Source organism: Rhinatrema bivittatum, chromosome 4 (genome assembly GCF_901001135.1).
Source record: "Rhinatrema bivittatum chromosome 4, aRhiBiv1.1, whole genome shotgun sequence".
Lineage (NCBI taxonomy): Eukaryota > Metazoa > Chordata > Amphibia > Gymnophiona > Rhinatrematidae > Rhinatrema > Rhinatrema bivittatum.
The window spans coordinates 141211739-141228984 of record NC_042618.1 but is presented as its reverse complement, the minus strand read 5'-3'; the positions used below and the strand labels follow the sequence as shown (position 1 = coordinate 141228984).

Here is a 17246-nt window from a genome sequence, read left to right as displayed (position 1 = left end):
CTCTGTTACAATAAGGCAATTCAATAAGATGAATTCTTCTCTGTAGAAATATTTCATGAATATTTTCAAATTCATATACCCCAGCTTATAGATAACATTTTTTTTATATGTCTAGAATATTCTGAAGGGCTTAATTCTTTCTAATTTCCAAGAATGTAGTTTATATTGTAAACCAAAAATAATTTGCATAGAAGAAAATTTTGCCAAATTACTATTGTTTAGTATTTAGTTATTTTTTTCAGTTTTAAAATAACAGTAACTACTTCCATTTTCTTAAAAGATTCACTTTCCTGGTTGTTAGCACTGTTTGTTAATTTTATTCCAGTATTAAAAAGATACATGAGACATGAAGGAAACATCGACTTATTGAAATTCTGGGCATTATGAAATATTTAATAAATATATACAGCAAGTAATACCCCCATTAGTCAAATAAATACTTTTCTGCTGTTATTTTTTTTAAATTTCATGCAATTCCTATGCACCTCAGAGAACTGCCTTATTCAGAACTGTCACAAATTGCCTCATATGGAATGAGATGTCATTGGTTTATCGTGTGTGTGTGTGACAGATAATTTGTTACATCAGAATCAAATATGGACCAATCTGATCCTATGAAGGCAAGGTAATTTTTCACTCTGATGCTAATATGACTGTGTCCAGGGTTTCAGAAAAATTGCAGAGGGACTGCATACAGATTTTCAAAAACAATTCCAGGGAATTTTTAATTGATATAAGATTAGTATTACCATTTGGCATGTGTAATTTTAAAATATTATGTAACATGTAGTATTCGTTTAAATACCTGGATAGCTGTACTGTGTTCTACAGTTTTCTGTGGATTACCCAGAATAATGGCCTCTTTTTCTCTTTGTCTCCATTTGTCTCCCTCTCTGTTTCCTGACAAGTTGCTAGAACAAAAGTGTGTCTGCTGATCCAGAGAAAACTGAAACCAACAGTTTTAGTTAAAATCTTGATTCTTCTACTCTTAGGTTCAAAACATTAATCTAGTCCCATGAGGAATTAAGTCATCTTGTTTATCTTTGGCTAAAAAATATCAGGTGAATGTTAAAAGTCCTGCATGCACCAAAACTGGGAGATACGCAAGTATCTCAGGCCGGCGAGCGCCGAGCAGAATTTAAAAGCCCGAGTACGCGCGTATCTCCAGCTATGCGCACAAAACTGTATTCTCAAAGAAAGAGGAGGGCTGTGGGCATGGTTTGGGCGGGACATGGCCATTCCTGGATTTCTCAGTGAAACCAGTGTGTAAATACTTACGCAGACAAGCACGCACCGAGGTCCCCTACCATGTAAATTTACTCCTGCTGTGGATGGTGTGTAAGTCCTAAAACCAAAAAAAATTAAAGGAGTGAACAGGGTTTTAAGGTTGGGGTTAACAGGGTAAAATGGAGGCTATTTAGCTAGAGGGGTAGGAAGTCCTATCCCTTACCTGGGAAAATGGTCAATTGCATCAGCACGCGCCCCTTATAAAATTTCTCCACTTGTGCGCTGGAGGTGGCATTTGTGTACACATGCGCGCATCCATTATAAAATTGTGTGCAGTCTATTTTATAACATGCATGCACATATGCCTGTATGTTATAAAATGGCCGCATCCTTTTACGCGAGTCGGCATACACGTGTCCATGTGCTCCCGCAAGCTGCTTTTAAAATTCACCTGAATGCATCCTTATAGCATTCAAGCAGAGGCAAGTATGCCAAGGACATGCTAGAAGAAAGCAAGAGGGAGGTGCAGCTTGAAATCTTTCTTGTAAATATATAAGGGTCACATTGCAATATAGTTCGTCCTGATTTTGAACAGGGAAAGCAAAACAAGTATTGAATATATATTCAAACAGGTGCATGCAATTAGGGCTGTTATAAATCACCTTCCACAACTATATAATGCTTATCATAATCCTAATTTTGCATTTAATGCTTATAAATAAAAGGCATAATTTACTTTGTAGATGGGGAGGGGGGGGATATTTTATTGTTCCCTTCTATTTAAGACACTGAACTTCAGCAACACTATTACTTAATTACTCATAATAGCCTGCCTTGGCATTCATTTTTTCTTTTTGTCTGTCAACGTTATTCCCCTCTCTCCTTTTTTTTTTTGTTTTTTTTACTGTTCAGTTTTTTTTTTACTTGTATAATTAGATTGGTTTGTAAATATCACATATATAACTTTTATTTTATTCATGCAGATTTTGTAAAATTCCCCTCCCCTGCTGTCGCTTTTTAGATGTGCACAGTTTATTCATATGTTTAATGATTTAAACACAATGACACATAAACAGAGCAAACCCTGAAAGCAGTTGTTGCTCTGTGTGCTTGAAACAGGTCTGAGAAAGAAAGATTGTGGATGCTTTTCTGTATTTTGCCTGCAAATAGAAACATATACCATTTGTAGAAAAGTGCTGCTGCTTCCTAAAAAGAACACCTTTCCAAAATGAGGGTAATGCAGATAGCCATGCATTCTGTAGTCTACACGCAAAACATCCATATACATATTTTATTAAGTGGTTTTGCAGGAGGATTCTGCTGTCACTGAACAAGTCATATGTGCAGAGAGAAGCAAGATAAAGTTTCTTTTAAGAGTTCTTTTAAGGTATCAGTCTGATAAGAGGTAAAACACCTTAACTGCCATTAAATATTTACCAAGACTTGGCTTTTGGAAGAGGAAAGGGGCCAGCTCAGAGGTGAGTGTTTGGCAACATGCAATGCCATTGATTAGTTATCAGAAGGACAGAGTTAATGAATAACTGAAGGTATCACAGAGTGCCCCACATTCTTGTCAAGCCCTAAAGATGACCTAAAACAAAGCTGGCACCAACCAGACTTTCATCCTGCCTGAAATTGCACAAGTACACCCACAAAACAACAAAAAAAAAAATTTTTTTTTAAAGGAGCAGGAAAATAAGTCAGTTGATAAAATGCTTAACCAATGTTTTTCCATGGCTGTCACTGGTAGTTGGACTTTAGAACTTAGCATGTTTGTCTTTCATTAGCAACAGCGCACAGTTTCATATTGCAAGGTAGCTATCAATATCGAATCAGGAATTGATTTCCGTCCTCTTTCACTCTTAAATTACCTTGTCCTCCAAACTAATTAAAAAGAAAAGAAAAAATAGACTATGATGCATAACAACATGACTCATGTAGGTTTAAAGAGAAAATCACCCAGCATTTCCTGGAGACCAAAATAACAGTCAGTAGTGCAAGGCATATTCAGTAAGTAGAACTCAGGTTGTTTGTTTGTTTTTTTCAAACATATTATGCCATAAAACTGCAACCTTTTTAGGTTCCACAATTGTATCTAATTATTGCTAAATAGCATATGAATGTCTAAGGATTAAACAGCCAGTTTAGTCTAAATTCCAGCTCCATATAAACTGGGGAATTTTTAGGTAATCAATTAAACCTTAATAGGTCAGGGATCAGGTATTGTAAATCTGAGTCATTTGTAGCACGACTTGGATAAATGTGCACCACTCGTGGCTTGACTCATATCTCTAACATTTGACTAGGTTTGAACTTTTTGATCCATTACAGATGAAAATATTCGCTGACTCACACTTCCATACAAAGGATGTAAAGATCCTACTGGATGGACTTGGGTTCTGGAGGGAAACCACAGCCTTGCCTCTGGCCACGGACTGTCATTGCAGTGGCTGGGCTAGCTGGGGGGCTATGAAATAGGGGAACACTCCAACATCGGGTTGTTGCGAATGAAGGCTCATAGGGGCAGATTTTATAAATCTGCACACATGCGTACTTTTGTTCGCACACCAGGCACGAACAAGAGTACGTGGGATTTCAATAGATACGTGCGTATCCATTAAAATCCGGGGTAGGCGCGCGCAAAGCTGCCCAAAATCAGCAGCCTGCGCGCGCTGAGCCACGCTGCCTGCCTCCGTTCCCTCCAAGGCCGCTCCGAAATCGGAGCGGCCTTGGAGGGAACTTTCCTTCGCCCTCCCCCCACCTTCCCCTCCCTTCCACTACCTAACCCACCCCCCCGGCCCTATCTAAACCTCCCCCTACCTCTATCACGAAAGTTACGCCTGCTCGAAGCAGGCGTAACTTTGCGCGCGCCGGGCCGGCTGCCGCGCTCCATGTTCCGGTCCGGAGGCTGGTCCAGGGGCCGCTGTCACGCCCCTGGGTCAGAACCACGCCCCCAAAATGCCACGTCACTCCCGGCATGCCCCCGACACCCCCCCCCGACACGCCCCTCCTTGCAAGCCCCGGGACTTACGTGCATCCCGGGGCTTGCGCACGCCGCCGAGCCTATGCAAAATAGGCTCGGCGCGCACAGGGGGGGTTTAGGGTAGGTTTTCGGGGAGTATACGCATTTCTTACGCGCGTACCCCTTTGAAAATCTACCCTATAGTGCTTTAGCCCAGTTGACCCTGGTTCCAATTGAACTGGAAGCCCAAAAAACAGTCCAAAAAAAAACGTATATTCTTCAATACTTTAAATAGTTTGGCAATATTAACATAAATCCTGAATATGAGATAAAACTATTGTTTCATAAATGAAAGGATACTAGGAATAAAACCAAAAAGGGAAATAATAGCACAAAGAAATAGATATGTTGATATTTTTAAGCAATTTAAGTGGAATTATTGATTTAGGGCTAATTTTGTAATGTCCTGCGTAGGTTAACTGGCAACTTCTCACTTAAGTTACACTGCTTTTCAAAGCAGTTATTCACATATGTCTGCTTTTGAAAGTTATCCCACCAAATCTACCTGAACATACACATGTTAAGATATGCGCAGAGTTTTTTCTTGAAAACTTACTTGCATGTATGTCGATATCCAAAAGTAATGGACCCAAAAAGCAAATCGGAAGCCGATCCAGTTGGCTGTGATACAGTAAAGACAATGAGAATCGGACGATCAGAAGAAGCCCTTTATTTCAATGCCCGACTCTGGCCGAGTTTCGCTCATAGAGCTGCCTCAGGGGCAATTCAATTAGCAGGACTTAAAATATGCCTGCAGGGCTGCTGTCACACTGTCACAATGTCACAATATCATTAGTGTCTGCAGAACACTCTGACATTCACTAGCAGATAGAATGTCAGAGTGTTCTGCAGACACTAATGATATTGTGACAGTGTGACAGCAGCCCTGCAGGCATATTTTAAGTCCTGCTAATTGAATTGCCCCTGAGGCAGCTCTATGAGCGAAACTCGGCCAGAGTCGGGCATTGAAATAAAGGGCTTCTTCTGATCGTCCGATATCCAAAAGTATGCATTTAAGTCCAAACCACTCCCCGACTCTGCCTACAAGAAAACTGCTCAGTTCAAGTAGACTTACTCGTAAACATGACATATGTGTATGAATGTATCCACTGGGCAATTTTTTAAACGGCCATTTCTGCACATAAAACCCTGTTTTACCTGCAGAAGCCCTTTTGGAAATTACCCTCAGGCTAAATAGGAAACTCAGATTCCGTGTCCAGTTCTTTCCGTGGTTCTGAGTGAGACTTGGGCATGTCTCTACCTCTGTGTCACTGTGCACTTTGTTGTAATCGGTAATTAATAGTAATATTGGTTCCTATGTAGTTGGAAAAGTTAATAGCATAGTTGTTTGCATAAAGAGAGGAAATCACTAGTAGAAAGAAGGAAGTAGTATTACCTCTCTACAGCTCTCTGGTGAAACCCCACCTTCAATACTATGTGAAATTCTGGAGACCACAAGGGGGCAGGGCTTCTAAAAGCCCTGCTGCTCCAGGGCTTTTTCTTTCCCCAAGGGGCTTACTCTGGGGATTAGGGTGGGTGGGCCACTGGCCGAAGTGTGAGGGTCTTTTAATTTGTTGGGTGGACCTAACGAGTTTCACATGGCCCGCTTAAGCCATGGTGACCCTGGGTAGTGCCACCTGCTTGCAAAACTGTTCTGCACATTGCCATAATGAGCCCCTTTGAGTCCATAGCAAAACTTTGCAAAATGGTCACTAACCCATTGTAAATACTGTGGATTAGTTCATGAGCTTCTTAGTGGCTGCACTGCACATCAAGGAGCACCATTTCCTTCACTAAACACATCTCTGCTTTCCACAATCCTGAGGCTTCAGTCTCTATTATGACCCTGCTATTATACCATGTACTCACATCTGTAGACTACACATTACAGAGCTAATTATTCAAAAGAAGAGGAAATAGTTATAAGAAATTTTGTATAGGATACGATAGATATTCTTAGACCCATAAATGATAGATCTCATGGAAGCACAGTGAAACCTCTTTTCTATCATACGAGCTACAGCCATACAGGGTACATTGGGTGATAGTTACTAACCATGCAGTCCTTAAAGGAAATAACACTTCTGTCTACAGGAGGCAGAGTATTGCACATGTCTCCTCTCACCCTTTCATAGGAGCCTAGAGGAAACCACCATTTGCAAGTTACCTCTTGTACATGTACTACAGCAAGTTTTCAAAGTAATGAATGGCAAGCAATAATTAGCAAGAAACAAGAGCATCAGTTGATCACACAGACACATTTATATCTAATACAAGGATTAAATATGTTCAAGCCTGAGAATTGCTGGAGGCAAATGAGAGGAGTATATGTTTTTGGATAAATTGGTATTTGTGGGCTGATCTGAGGACATTTATACAGTGACGCTTCCTTTTGTGCAGTCTGAATATATTTTTTCAGAACTAGATGAATATTTTCTTTTTGTGCCATCTATCTCCCAAATATCTACTTTTATGACAGTTGCTATTCACTTTTTTCTGATATTCACTCTCCAGAAGCCAAAAACAAGTATTTTGTGAACTGAGTCCTCTAAATAAAGAATTTAAAATATATAAAGATTAATTTTTTAATGAACTTGAAAGGGCCCATATTTTTTCAGTATGCATAGCCCATCACAAGTACTTGAAACTTATAGTGAAATATGGGATTGTGATAGCAGTATGAGTAATGAATATTATATAAACACTATTATATAAATATATGAACTGATAACTAGCTTCTTTTAAAACATAGTGATGCATTTATAGAAACTGGAATTATTCATTTTTCATATGGGCTGCCTTTCTAGCTGTTCCTTATATATCATATATGTTAATATATTCCACTGACATTCTGAAGTATTATTACTTTCCGATATTGTTTCTTGTACTAAAATTCCTGCTGACATTCACTTAGAATATTAAACTTCTCTGTTGATCAAGGCTGCTGCTAAGGATTGATACTTGATACTGATAGGTTAATTTAGCATTTGATTTTACTGTTTGGGTCAATCCATTCTTTGTTAGTGTATTAATCGTGGTCATCTTCACAGTGTATCAGTTCTAATTTGTGACTACAGATATCTTAACTACCATCCTTTGCCAACTTTCAATTGTTGACTAATGCCAACTGTGCTGTATCTATGGCTTTGGTATTGCACACTGCCATAGATTTCTGGCAGTAAAGATTTTATTGTGCAGTAGATTTTATTTATGTATGTATTTATTTATTTTAAATTGCTTATAACTCGCTTATCTCAACAACAGTCATTCTAAGCAAGGAACATAGTACATAAACATATATTTAAAAAAATACATGTATAATATAACAAATACATAGGCATAAACACATACAATTTGAATCATAATAAAATTATCCAAAAGCTTGCTGAAATAGATGGTGTTTCGATTTCATACAAAACTTTTTCAGATTTAATGTAGCACATAAATCAGGTGGAAGTGCATTTCAAGATGCAAGGCCAACCACTGAAAACACCTGTTCATGTGTGGCAACTAATCTAGCCTCTTTGATTGATGGAATCACTAATAAATCTTAACCTTGTGAGAGTAATGTATGTTTAGGATGTTTTACATCCTTCAGATATTGGGGCTTCCCTTCATGTCTTACTTTGAATACCAAAAGAATCACTTTTACCAGTAGTCACTGTAATTGCCAGTATAATTGTTTCAATATAGGGGACATATGTGTTGTGTTTGTGGCATTGTGGACCCTTGGTCGCAATGGAGATGACTTCGCCCATGGGGAGGGGCCCCATGGGGAACCACTGAGATAGGCTGAACTCAGATAGCAGACACAGTATGGATAGAGGCTTTATTGTACTGCTGTAGATAGATGGTGAAAGCAGGAAGGTAAGGCACTGATCCAAGAAGTGCCAGTACATTCAACAGGCTCAGATGTGAAGTCTCACCCAGATGTTCACGATAGGCGGAAGCCCGCAGTGCAGGTAACGTCGTGGCTGGTGGGTGGAGCTGGAGCACCGAATCATAGAGGTACTCACAGGAATGATGGCGTCTTCCTGATGGTGGAAATTTGGGACTGAAGGTCCGTGGTGCAGGATATAATGGGAGTAGGCCCTCGAGGAGCGAATACCCAATGGTCCGATATCCTGAAATGTAGAAGAGAGAGAAAGACCCCCCCCGAGGAGCGGTTGTCTTAGTTAGAGAGGACCCCGAAGGGTAGTTGGAAGTGAGAGACCCCCGAGGAGCGGGTATCTAGAGCTTCTACAGGAGCGAGGCCCTTGGAGTGAAAGCAGTGTCTAAGCGTACAGCTTAGAGCCGTCAGAGTAGCTAAAACTGAAGTCCTTGCTAACTCAAAGGTGGTAGCGAAGCGGAGGCTTGATATACCCAGAGGTACTGATGTCATGTGGTGGGGCTGCCCCCGAGGTTCCCTCCATGACGTGTATTTGAGCGTAGGAGATGTGCGCGCTCGCACCCTAGGAGGCCAAGGGAGTGAGCATGGTGGATGGGGACGCCCATGCTGGTTTGGAAACACCGAGACCCTCGGCACCGGAGGCAGCCGTCTTGCCCAAGGAGAGTGAAAGAGGAGGAAAAGAGGTAAGGCAGAGCGGTCGCAGCCATCTGCGACCGACGGACACAACACATGTTTCCTAAATGTTAAAATACTTATGTATTAGAAAAGTTATAAATAAAGAATTTAAAAAAAGATCCTTATTAGTTTTACTTATTGGGTATTTGATGTGTCTACTGTTTTGAATTGGTGTTTGGGAAATTTTTTAAAATATGAAAATGAATTTTTAATTATTGGATATTATTCTATTGGTCAGCTGTTTTGAAAAATGCACTTTTTATTTGAATGTTTTTTTCTATTAATGATTCTTATTTCTTGATTTTATTGTTTTATGTTTTCTGAAGGATGGTGATTATTCTGATTTCCATTATTGCATTGCATATAGGGGCTTCTTGCGGTTTCTAATTCAGTTTTTGTCTGCACGTTTCTATTTATATGATATATTCTCTTTATTCTCTATTTAGTGAGTGAAAGGCTACCTGCATTGTGCATTTATGACTGAGATGAAGTATTCTGCTAGCATGTAGTTTCTGTGTACGGATCTATAGCAGCTAAACTTGTGTCTATATTCCTAGCAGGAGGTGTATTGGTGTTTTAGAGCCTGGTTTAATATTTGCAGTACTGTCTTTTCGTAGGTAGGGATGTTACTGTTTAATTGCTGTCAGTTAGTGCTCTTTTGTTATGGGAGCCGAGGTTTACTATATTGTAATTGTATTTCAGTTTACTCATGGCTTTCAGAGGGCCAAGCCCACACTCAACACGTTACAATAGGCCTAATACCATATGGGTTCCAAGAGTCTATCCATTTTTTTTTTTTTTTTTTGCAGTGTCTAGTTATCATCTCAATAGTTTATGTAAATACAAGCCGTTAAGCCCGTTAAAACGGGCTACATCCCTCTGTCTCTCACCTCCCCCTCATTCTCCCTCCCCTCACTCTTCACCACCCCTACCTCCCTCCCTCACCCACTCCTCCCCACCCTCCCTCTCCTCTCACTCAGTCCCTCCCTCCCACTCAGTCTCACTCACTCCCTCCCCCCTCTCTCCCTCCCTCTCACTCACTCAGTCAGTCCCACTCACTCTCACTCAGTCCCACTCCCTCCGTCCTCTCCCTCCCTCTCTCTCCCTCCCTCTCTCTCCCTCAGTCCCACTCACTCCCTCTCACTCAGTCCCCCCTCCCTCTCACTCAGTCCCTCCCCCTCACTCAATCCCTCCCTCCCACTCAGTCCCTCCCTCTCACTCAGTCACTCCCTCCCCCCTTTCTCCCTCCCTCAATCCCACTCCCTCCCTCCCTCTCCCTCAGTCCCACTCACTCCCTCTCACTCAGTCCCCCCTCCCTCTCACTCAGTCCCTCCCCCTCACTCAATCCCTCCCTCCCACTCAGTCCCTCCCTCTCACTCAGTCACTCCCTCCCCCCTCTCTCCCTCCCTCTCACTCACTCAGTCCCACTCACTCTCCCTCAGTCCCACTCCCTCCCTCTCTCTCCCAGTCCCACTCCCTCCCTCAGTCCCACTCCCTCTCACTCAGTCCCCCCTCTCCCTCTCACTCAGTCCCACTCCCTCCCTCTCACTCAGTCCCTCCCCCTCACTCAATCCCTCCCTCCCACTCAGTCACTCCCTCCCACTCAGTCACTCCCTCCCACTCTGTCACTCCCTCCCACTCTCTCTCTCCGTCCCTCCCTCCCACTCAGTCCGTCCCTCCCTCTCTCTCTCTTCTCCCTCCCTCGCTACTGGCCGCTACCGCCGCCCGCTACCGCCGTCGCCGCCGCTCGCTACCGCCGCCCGCTACTGCCCGCTGCCAGTACCGCCGCCGCTCGCTACGGCCGTCGCCGCCCGCTGCTGCCACTGGACGCCGCCCGCTACCGCCGTCGCCGCTACCGCCGCCGCTCGCTACCGCCGCCGCCGCCCGCTACCGCTCGCTACCGCCCGCTGCCGGTACCGCCGCCGCTCGCTACCGCCGTCGCCGCCCGCTGCTGCCACTGGATGCCGCCATTTTTTTTCTTTCTGACGCTGGCTCAGACCGACGTGCTCGCCCGCACATGCGCAGTAGAGCTGGTCTCTACTGCGCATTTGCGGCACGTCGGTCAAGCTTCGTTTATCTAGTAAGATAATATGCATGTTCTAAGTAATATTTTTATCTTACTATCCTTTTTCATGTAAAATCTATTATAAATGCACAATTGTTAATTGCTCATTAATTACTGTACCTCATAGCTCATGCTGTAACTAGGCATGTAATATTACATATGTTCTCAGATATGAACTGCTATATGTTAAGAACCATAGCTGGTGACTTGTGCTGTGAGGTGCTGAGAGAAGAGTCCAGGTACTGGTCTAATTCAGTGTATCAGGCAGTGGCAACTTTTCCAAGACATACCTGATGAGGTCTGAAAGCATACCAGTGTCTACGGCACACTGCTCTAGCCTGTTTTCAAACTAGGCCTGCCACCACTGTATGCAAATATATCTCATGCAAAATTGATATTTTGAAGTTAATTTGGTGTTTACTTATAGATTATAATAGTAATAGTGTTATGGTTTAAATAAAAGAAATTTTAGAGTCTTCCAGCTTGTGGTATCGTGTGGTGCACAGGGTGAGGGCGCACTTTCTCACTTGGCAATAGGCACCAAATTTCCTGGCTACAGCTCTGAATAAAGGGATTGACATAGTAAGACCAGTCATAATAAGGATAAAGATAAGAAAAATGTATGCAGGAAGCAGGATGAAAGAATGAAAGAATGAGAAAGGGAAAGAGTAAACAAAAGAAAAGGGAATAAGGGAAGGAGAAGAGCTAAAGGATAGAAAGAACAAAAGTAGTAAGGGAAGGGGAAGAGGCAACAGGTATGGTGGGAGAGGAGGTGGAAATGATAGTGCAGTGGAAGGAAACTAAAAAGCAAAGCGAAAGGGGCTGAAAGAATGAAATGAGGAACAGAAAGCATGGGACAGAGAAAGAGAGTGGTACAGAGAAAGGTGGAGATCAATGTGATAGAAAACCTGAAGAATAAATGAATAAATGAACTTATCACAACTACAGACTATAACTAAGAAGTTAAATGTAAAACAGAACAGTAAATAACTAACATTTGATTCCCCTATGTTTAACAACAGTTTGAACCTTTTTTGAAACTCTGTTTATCCCTTAACATTGTAACCTTCATATTTGTAAACCGTTATGATGGATTTATGATGATAAATTTGAATGACGTTATATAAAACCCGATAAATACATAAATAAATGAGAACTAGAAATAAAATCATATTCAAGCCCATGGCCGCCATCTCCTGCTTTACAGTACACACAAAGGGTCTTATAATGGTCAAATAAGAACATGGTGTATCATAATATTGTATAATGTATCCCACTGATATTGTTAGCCTACTTTGTTATAGGAAAAGTAATCAGATAAAATCATCGGGGTAGATTTTACAAATCTTCGTGCTGGCCCGACATATTCGCATATTTCCAGGTTTTGGCGTGCATTGGGCTTTTAAAATTCAGCATTAAGTGTTGGCATGCAATAGAAGTATTATGGGCAAATACAGTCTTTATCTGTCAACATTTTCTATGTTTTATGGGCATAATAGGCACATGGAAAGTGTGAGCCAGAGGTCATTGGGCTGCTCTACTACCTGTGGCAGAAATTTGAATTAAATTAGACGAACAGTTATAAAGTTATTGGAGGGGTCAGACATGATGGGCCGGATTTTAAAAGGGTTACGCGCATAAGGTACGCGTAACCCTTTTAAATCCCCCCTGTGCGCGCCGAGCCTAAGCCCCAGGATGCGCGTAAGTCCCGGGGCTTGCAAAAAGGGGCGGTCGGGGGCGTGGCCAGGGGGCACGGTTTTCGATCGGGGGCGTGTTCGGAGGTATGTGGGCGGTCCGGAGGCCGTGCCGGCACACGTAAGTTACTACTGCCCGGAGGCAGTAGTAATTTTTAAGATAAAGGTAGGGAGGGGGTTTAGATAGGCCGGGGGGGGGTGGGTTAGGTAGGGGAAGGGAACCGGCAGCGCGCGCAGGGCTCGGCGCGCGCAAAGTGCACAAGCACCCCCTTGCACGTGCCGAGCCCTGCTCGCGCTGCCCGTTCCCTTCCCCTACCTAACCCACCTCCCCCACCCCCCCCCTGCCCTATCTAAACCCCCTCCCTACCTTTATCTTAAAAGTTACTACTGCCTCTGGGCAGTAGTAACTTACGTGCGCCAGCACGGCCCCCGGACCGCCCACACGCCCCTGGACACGCCCCCGATCGAAAGCCATGCCCCTGGCCACGCCCCTGACCGCCCCTTTTTGCAAGCCCCGGGACTTACGCGCGCCGCCGAGCCTATGCAAAATAGGCTCGGCACGCACAGGGGGGATTTAAAAGGGTTACGCGTACCTTATGCGCGTAACCCTTTTAAAATATTAGTTTTTACCTTTTTTGTTACCTATCCACTTGTTAATTGTAAACCGACATGATGCGATATCTATTGTGAATGCCGGTATAGAAAAACTTAAAATAAATAAATAAATATAAAATCCGGCCCATCATGTCTTACCCCTCCAATAACTTTAGAACTGTTCGTCTAATTTAATTCAAATTTCTGCCACAGGTAGTAGAGCAGCCCAATGACCTCTGGCTCACACTTTCCATGTGCCTATGATGCCCATAAAACATAGAAAATGTTGACAGATAAAGACTGTATTTGCCCATAATACTTCTATTGCATGCCAACACTTAATGCTGAATTTTAAAAGCCCAGTGCACGCCAAAACCTGGAAATATGCGAATATGTCGGGCCAGCACTCACCAAGCAGATTTTAAAAGCAGCCTGAGTACGCACGTATCTCCCACTGCGCGCCCAAATGAAAAGTTCCAAAAAAGAGTGGGCATGGTCTGGGCGGGACATGGGCATTCCTGGATTTCAATTTCAGTTTAGTGCAGAAATACTTACATTACAGTCCACTGCCACGTAACCTTACTTCTGCTATGGAGAACATGTAAGTAATAAAGATAAATAGATAAATCAGTGGTATTTTAAGGGCTGGGGTTAACAGGGGAGAAGGGAGGCTTTTAAATGTTTGAAAGTCCTATCCCTTACCTAGGTGAACTGGGAATGAACTGGGGAAACTGGTAATGGCATCAGTGCACGTGTCTATTAAAATCCCCCACTTATGTGGTAGAAGTGGCATTTGCGCACATAATTGCGTGTCCACTTATAATTGTGCGCAACAAGAGATTGGTGCAGAAGTTTCCTCCCATGATGATCCCACATGGATGTAAAACTTGTATCCTTAACAGACCCGACCAGCAATCTGCAGACTGGAGACATACAGATGTTGAATAATAAGGCAGAGAGAGCAGAACCCTAGGGGACACTGGTTTCTAGAGGATATCGTAGAGAGGTGTCTGCTTCTGAGCATGCCTGTTGTTAACTCCCTGAGAGGTAGGAGTGGAACCACTGGAGAACAGTACCTGCAATTCTGCATTCCTGTAAATGATACAGTAAAATCTGAGGAAAATAGTATTAAATGCAGAAGAGATATCAAAGGTCACAAGAACATATCTATTTCCAGCATCAAGACTATGTCTAAAAGCATTGATTAGAGAAACCAGTAAAATCTCAGGGTTTCCTAAATCCAAATTGTAAATGGTTGAGTACTTGCTGGACCTCCATAAAGTTCTTAAATTGTTACAGGACCAGATATTCAAGTAGTTTGGGAATAAACGAAAGGGAAGAGATTGGTTGGTAGCTTTCCAGATCATGTAGGTTTAAATTTGGCTTTTCTATTAATGGCCTTTCTGAGGCCTGCTTTACAGCTGGAGGTACATGCCCTTCTTTTAATGAGATATTAATTAATGTTGCTAATGAGGGGACAATAGTATTTTGATCATTTTTTGTAAGTTCACATTGCATAGGTTTAGAGGGCAGTGTGTAGGATTCATGGCAGTAATCACATTTAAAACTTCAAGTTCTGAAACTGTTTCAGATGAGTCCCAAGCAAAATCAGTGCATTCAACTGGAGTTAAAAGCTAGGCTGGAACTGATGTAAAATTAGCTAAAATGTTTGCAGATTTTGATGCTTAAAAGGTCATAAATGTAATGCTATCAATAGCTATTGATTGAACTCCCTGAATGCAGCTGATAGTAAACGTCAACATTTGGGCAATGCTGAATACAATTTTAGGATTATTACCAGCAAGTTCATAGCTTCTTTGAGTAGAATGACTTTTCTGCTGTATCAATATGCTCTCTATATTCTTTTAAACAGTCCTTATATACATGCAATATTTCAGGAGATATCATTTTCTGCCACTTGCGCTCATGTTTCCGGAGAGTCTGTCTTAAAATACAGAGCTTAGTGGAGAACCAGGGGCTTTTTTTTTTTTTTTTTAGCATCAAGCTGTTTAAAATGTTTAAAGGGTGCAACTTTATCTAAAGTATTAATCAAGATGTCATTCCAAGATGATACTGCAGCATCAGCATTTTCTGAATCATACTTCCCAAACTCTGTGGTCAAAATCTCCCCTAAAAGATCAGTATCAATGAAACCTCTTTTCATGATGTTAAGTGATATGGATGTTTCTGATGACAACCGTGCAGGAAAATGAAAAAAGATTAAGTAATGATCTGACCAAGGGTCAGGTCTAGTATCAACTCCTAGCAAAAAACTATTTAACAATGAGGAGTTGAGAAAAAAACAGGTCAAGAATGTACCTAAATTTATGAGTATATTTTATAGTTTATAGTTTATTAGATTTTTTTATACCGCCGTATTGGCGTTAGCCTTCACAGCGGTTTACAATATACACATTGGAAATACAGTAAAACAGTTCAATAAAAGATGACAGCTAAAATTAGTTAAAAGCACATAAAAGTATTTTAGCTGTACAAGTAAAGATAAAATTATAGATGGCTATTCCTCAATATGGTATTCAAGGGTAAAGTTAAGACAAATTAAAACAAAATAATAAACATACATAAAATATCACACTCATAAAACATAAAAGATAGTTCTGCCTTTAAAATTGAAGTTTTGGAGCGTTTGTTTTAGTACCTGTAACTAGCCATGAGAGTTTGATTATTTTCCGAATAATATACGAGTAGATTTATTAAGAATTTATTTCCAGCCTAAAGAAGTCATAGCTTCAAAAAATGGTCACAACTAGCTGACAAAGATAACCCAGGCCACATTTATTTTTTATTTCTATTTATCGAGTTTTATATACCGTCGTTCAGTTTCACCATCACAACGGTTTACAAAGTTTCGATGTTTAACAGAGTGTTCAAAAATTCATGTGATTGTTAACATAGTTATTGAAGGCGTTATAAACATAGTTCGGTTGTCAAACTGTACAGGTTTGACAACAGGTTCTACATGTTTATATGGGCTGGTAGGGAGGGAAATTATAACATAGAGTCATTGGGTGTTTTGGTAGACTTTGGTGAACATCCAAGTTTTTAGTTCTTTTTTGAAGGTTTTTAAATTTTGCTTTGTTCTTAGTTCGGTTGGGAGAGTGTTCCAGAGTTCGGGACTTCCTAGGGATATGGCTCTCTTCTGAGTTGAGGTAAGTTGTTTGGAACGAGCAGGTGGAATTTTTAATAGACCTTTATTAGCTGAACGGAGGTTTCGGTTTGGTGAGTGGAGTTTTATGGATGCACTTAGCCAGTTTGTTTTTCGTATATTATTTTGTGTATTATGGATAGTATTTTGTATATCCTGTATTTTATTGGGAGCCAGTGTAGTGATATGAGTGTTGGAGTAATGTGATCATATTTTTTTAGTTCCTGTGAGTATTCTGGCGGCTGTATTTTGAAGGATTTGGAGTGGTCGGATGGTGGTGAGAGGTAAGTTGAATAGCAGGGAGTTGCAGTAGTCTAGGTTGGAGAAGATGAGTAGTTGAAGGACTGTTCTGAAGTCGTTGGGGGAAAGGAAAGGTTTTAGATGTCGTAGGGTTAGGAGTTTGTGATATCCGTCTTTAATTTTTGCAGTGATGTGGTTCTTGAAGGATAGTTCCTTGTCAATTATGACTTCTAGGTTGCAGACATGAGTGACAGGGGAGATTGCCGCCTTTTGGTTCATTATGTTGAGTGGTGGTACACATGTAGATTAAAATCTCCAATAATAATCATGTTATTCAAATCAACTTTTGCTCTCAGCACTTGTTCATCAAATATCGAACAACTGTTATTTAAAAGGCTTGGGGGACAGTTTGTCAAACAAATACTGAGTGCTTTTGAATATAATACCATCATCTCTCAGGAAGATCCAGCACCAAGATTTTCAAAAGAAAATGTCCACCTTTCTTGATATATGACCAATAGCCCTCCAGCACACCCTTAGTGCATGGCTGGAAGAATAATACATAACCTACAGGACACAAACAATTTAATAATGGTATATCTGACTCCAACAACCACAATTCAGTAATAAATAAAAAGTCTGGCACTTCAACCTTTAACAGATCAAATAGAATG

At 41.5% G+C, this 17246-nt stretch overlaps 1 protein-coding gene across 1 annotated transcript in view; it reads left to right on the top strand.

The window, feature by feature from the left end:
* MIPOL1 (mirror-image polydactyly 1) overlaps window positions 1-17246 on the top strand; it is a 1009124-nt gene that overhangs the window by 859582 nt on the left and 132296 nt on the right. The window lies entirely within an intron of this gene.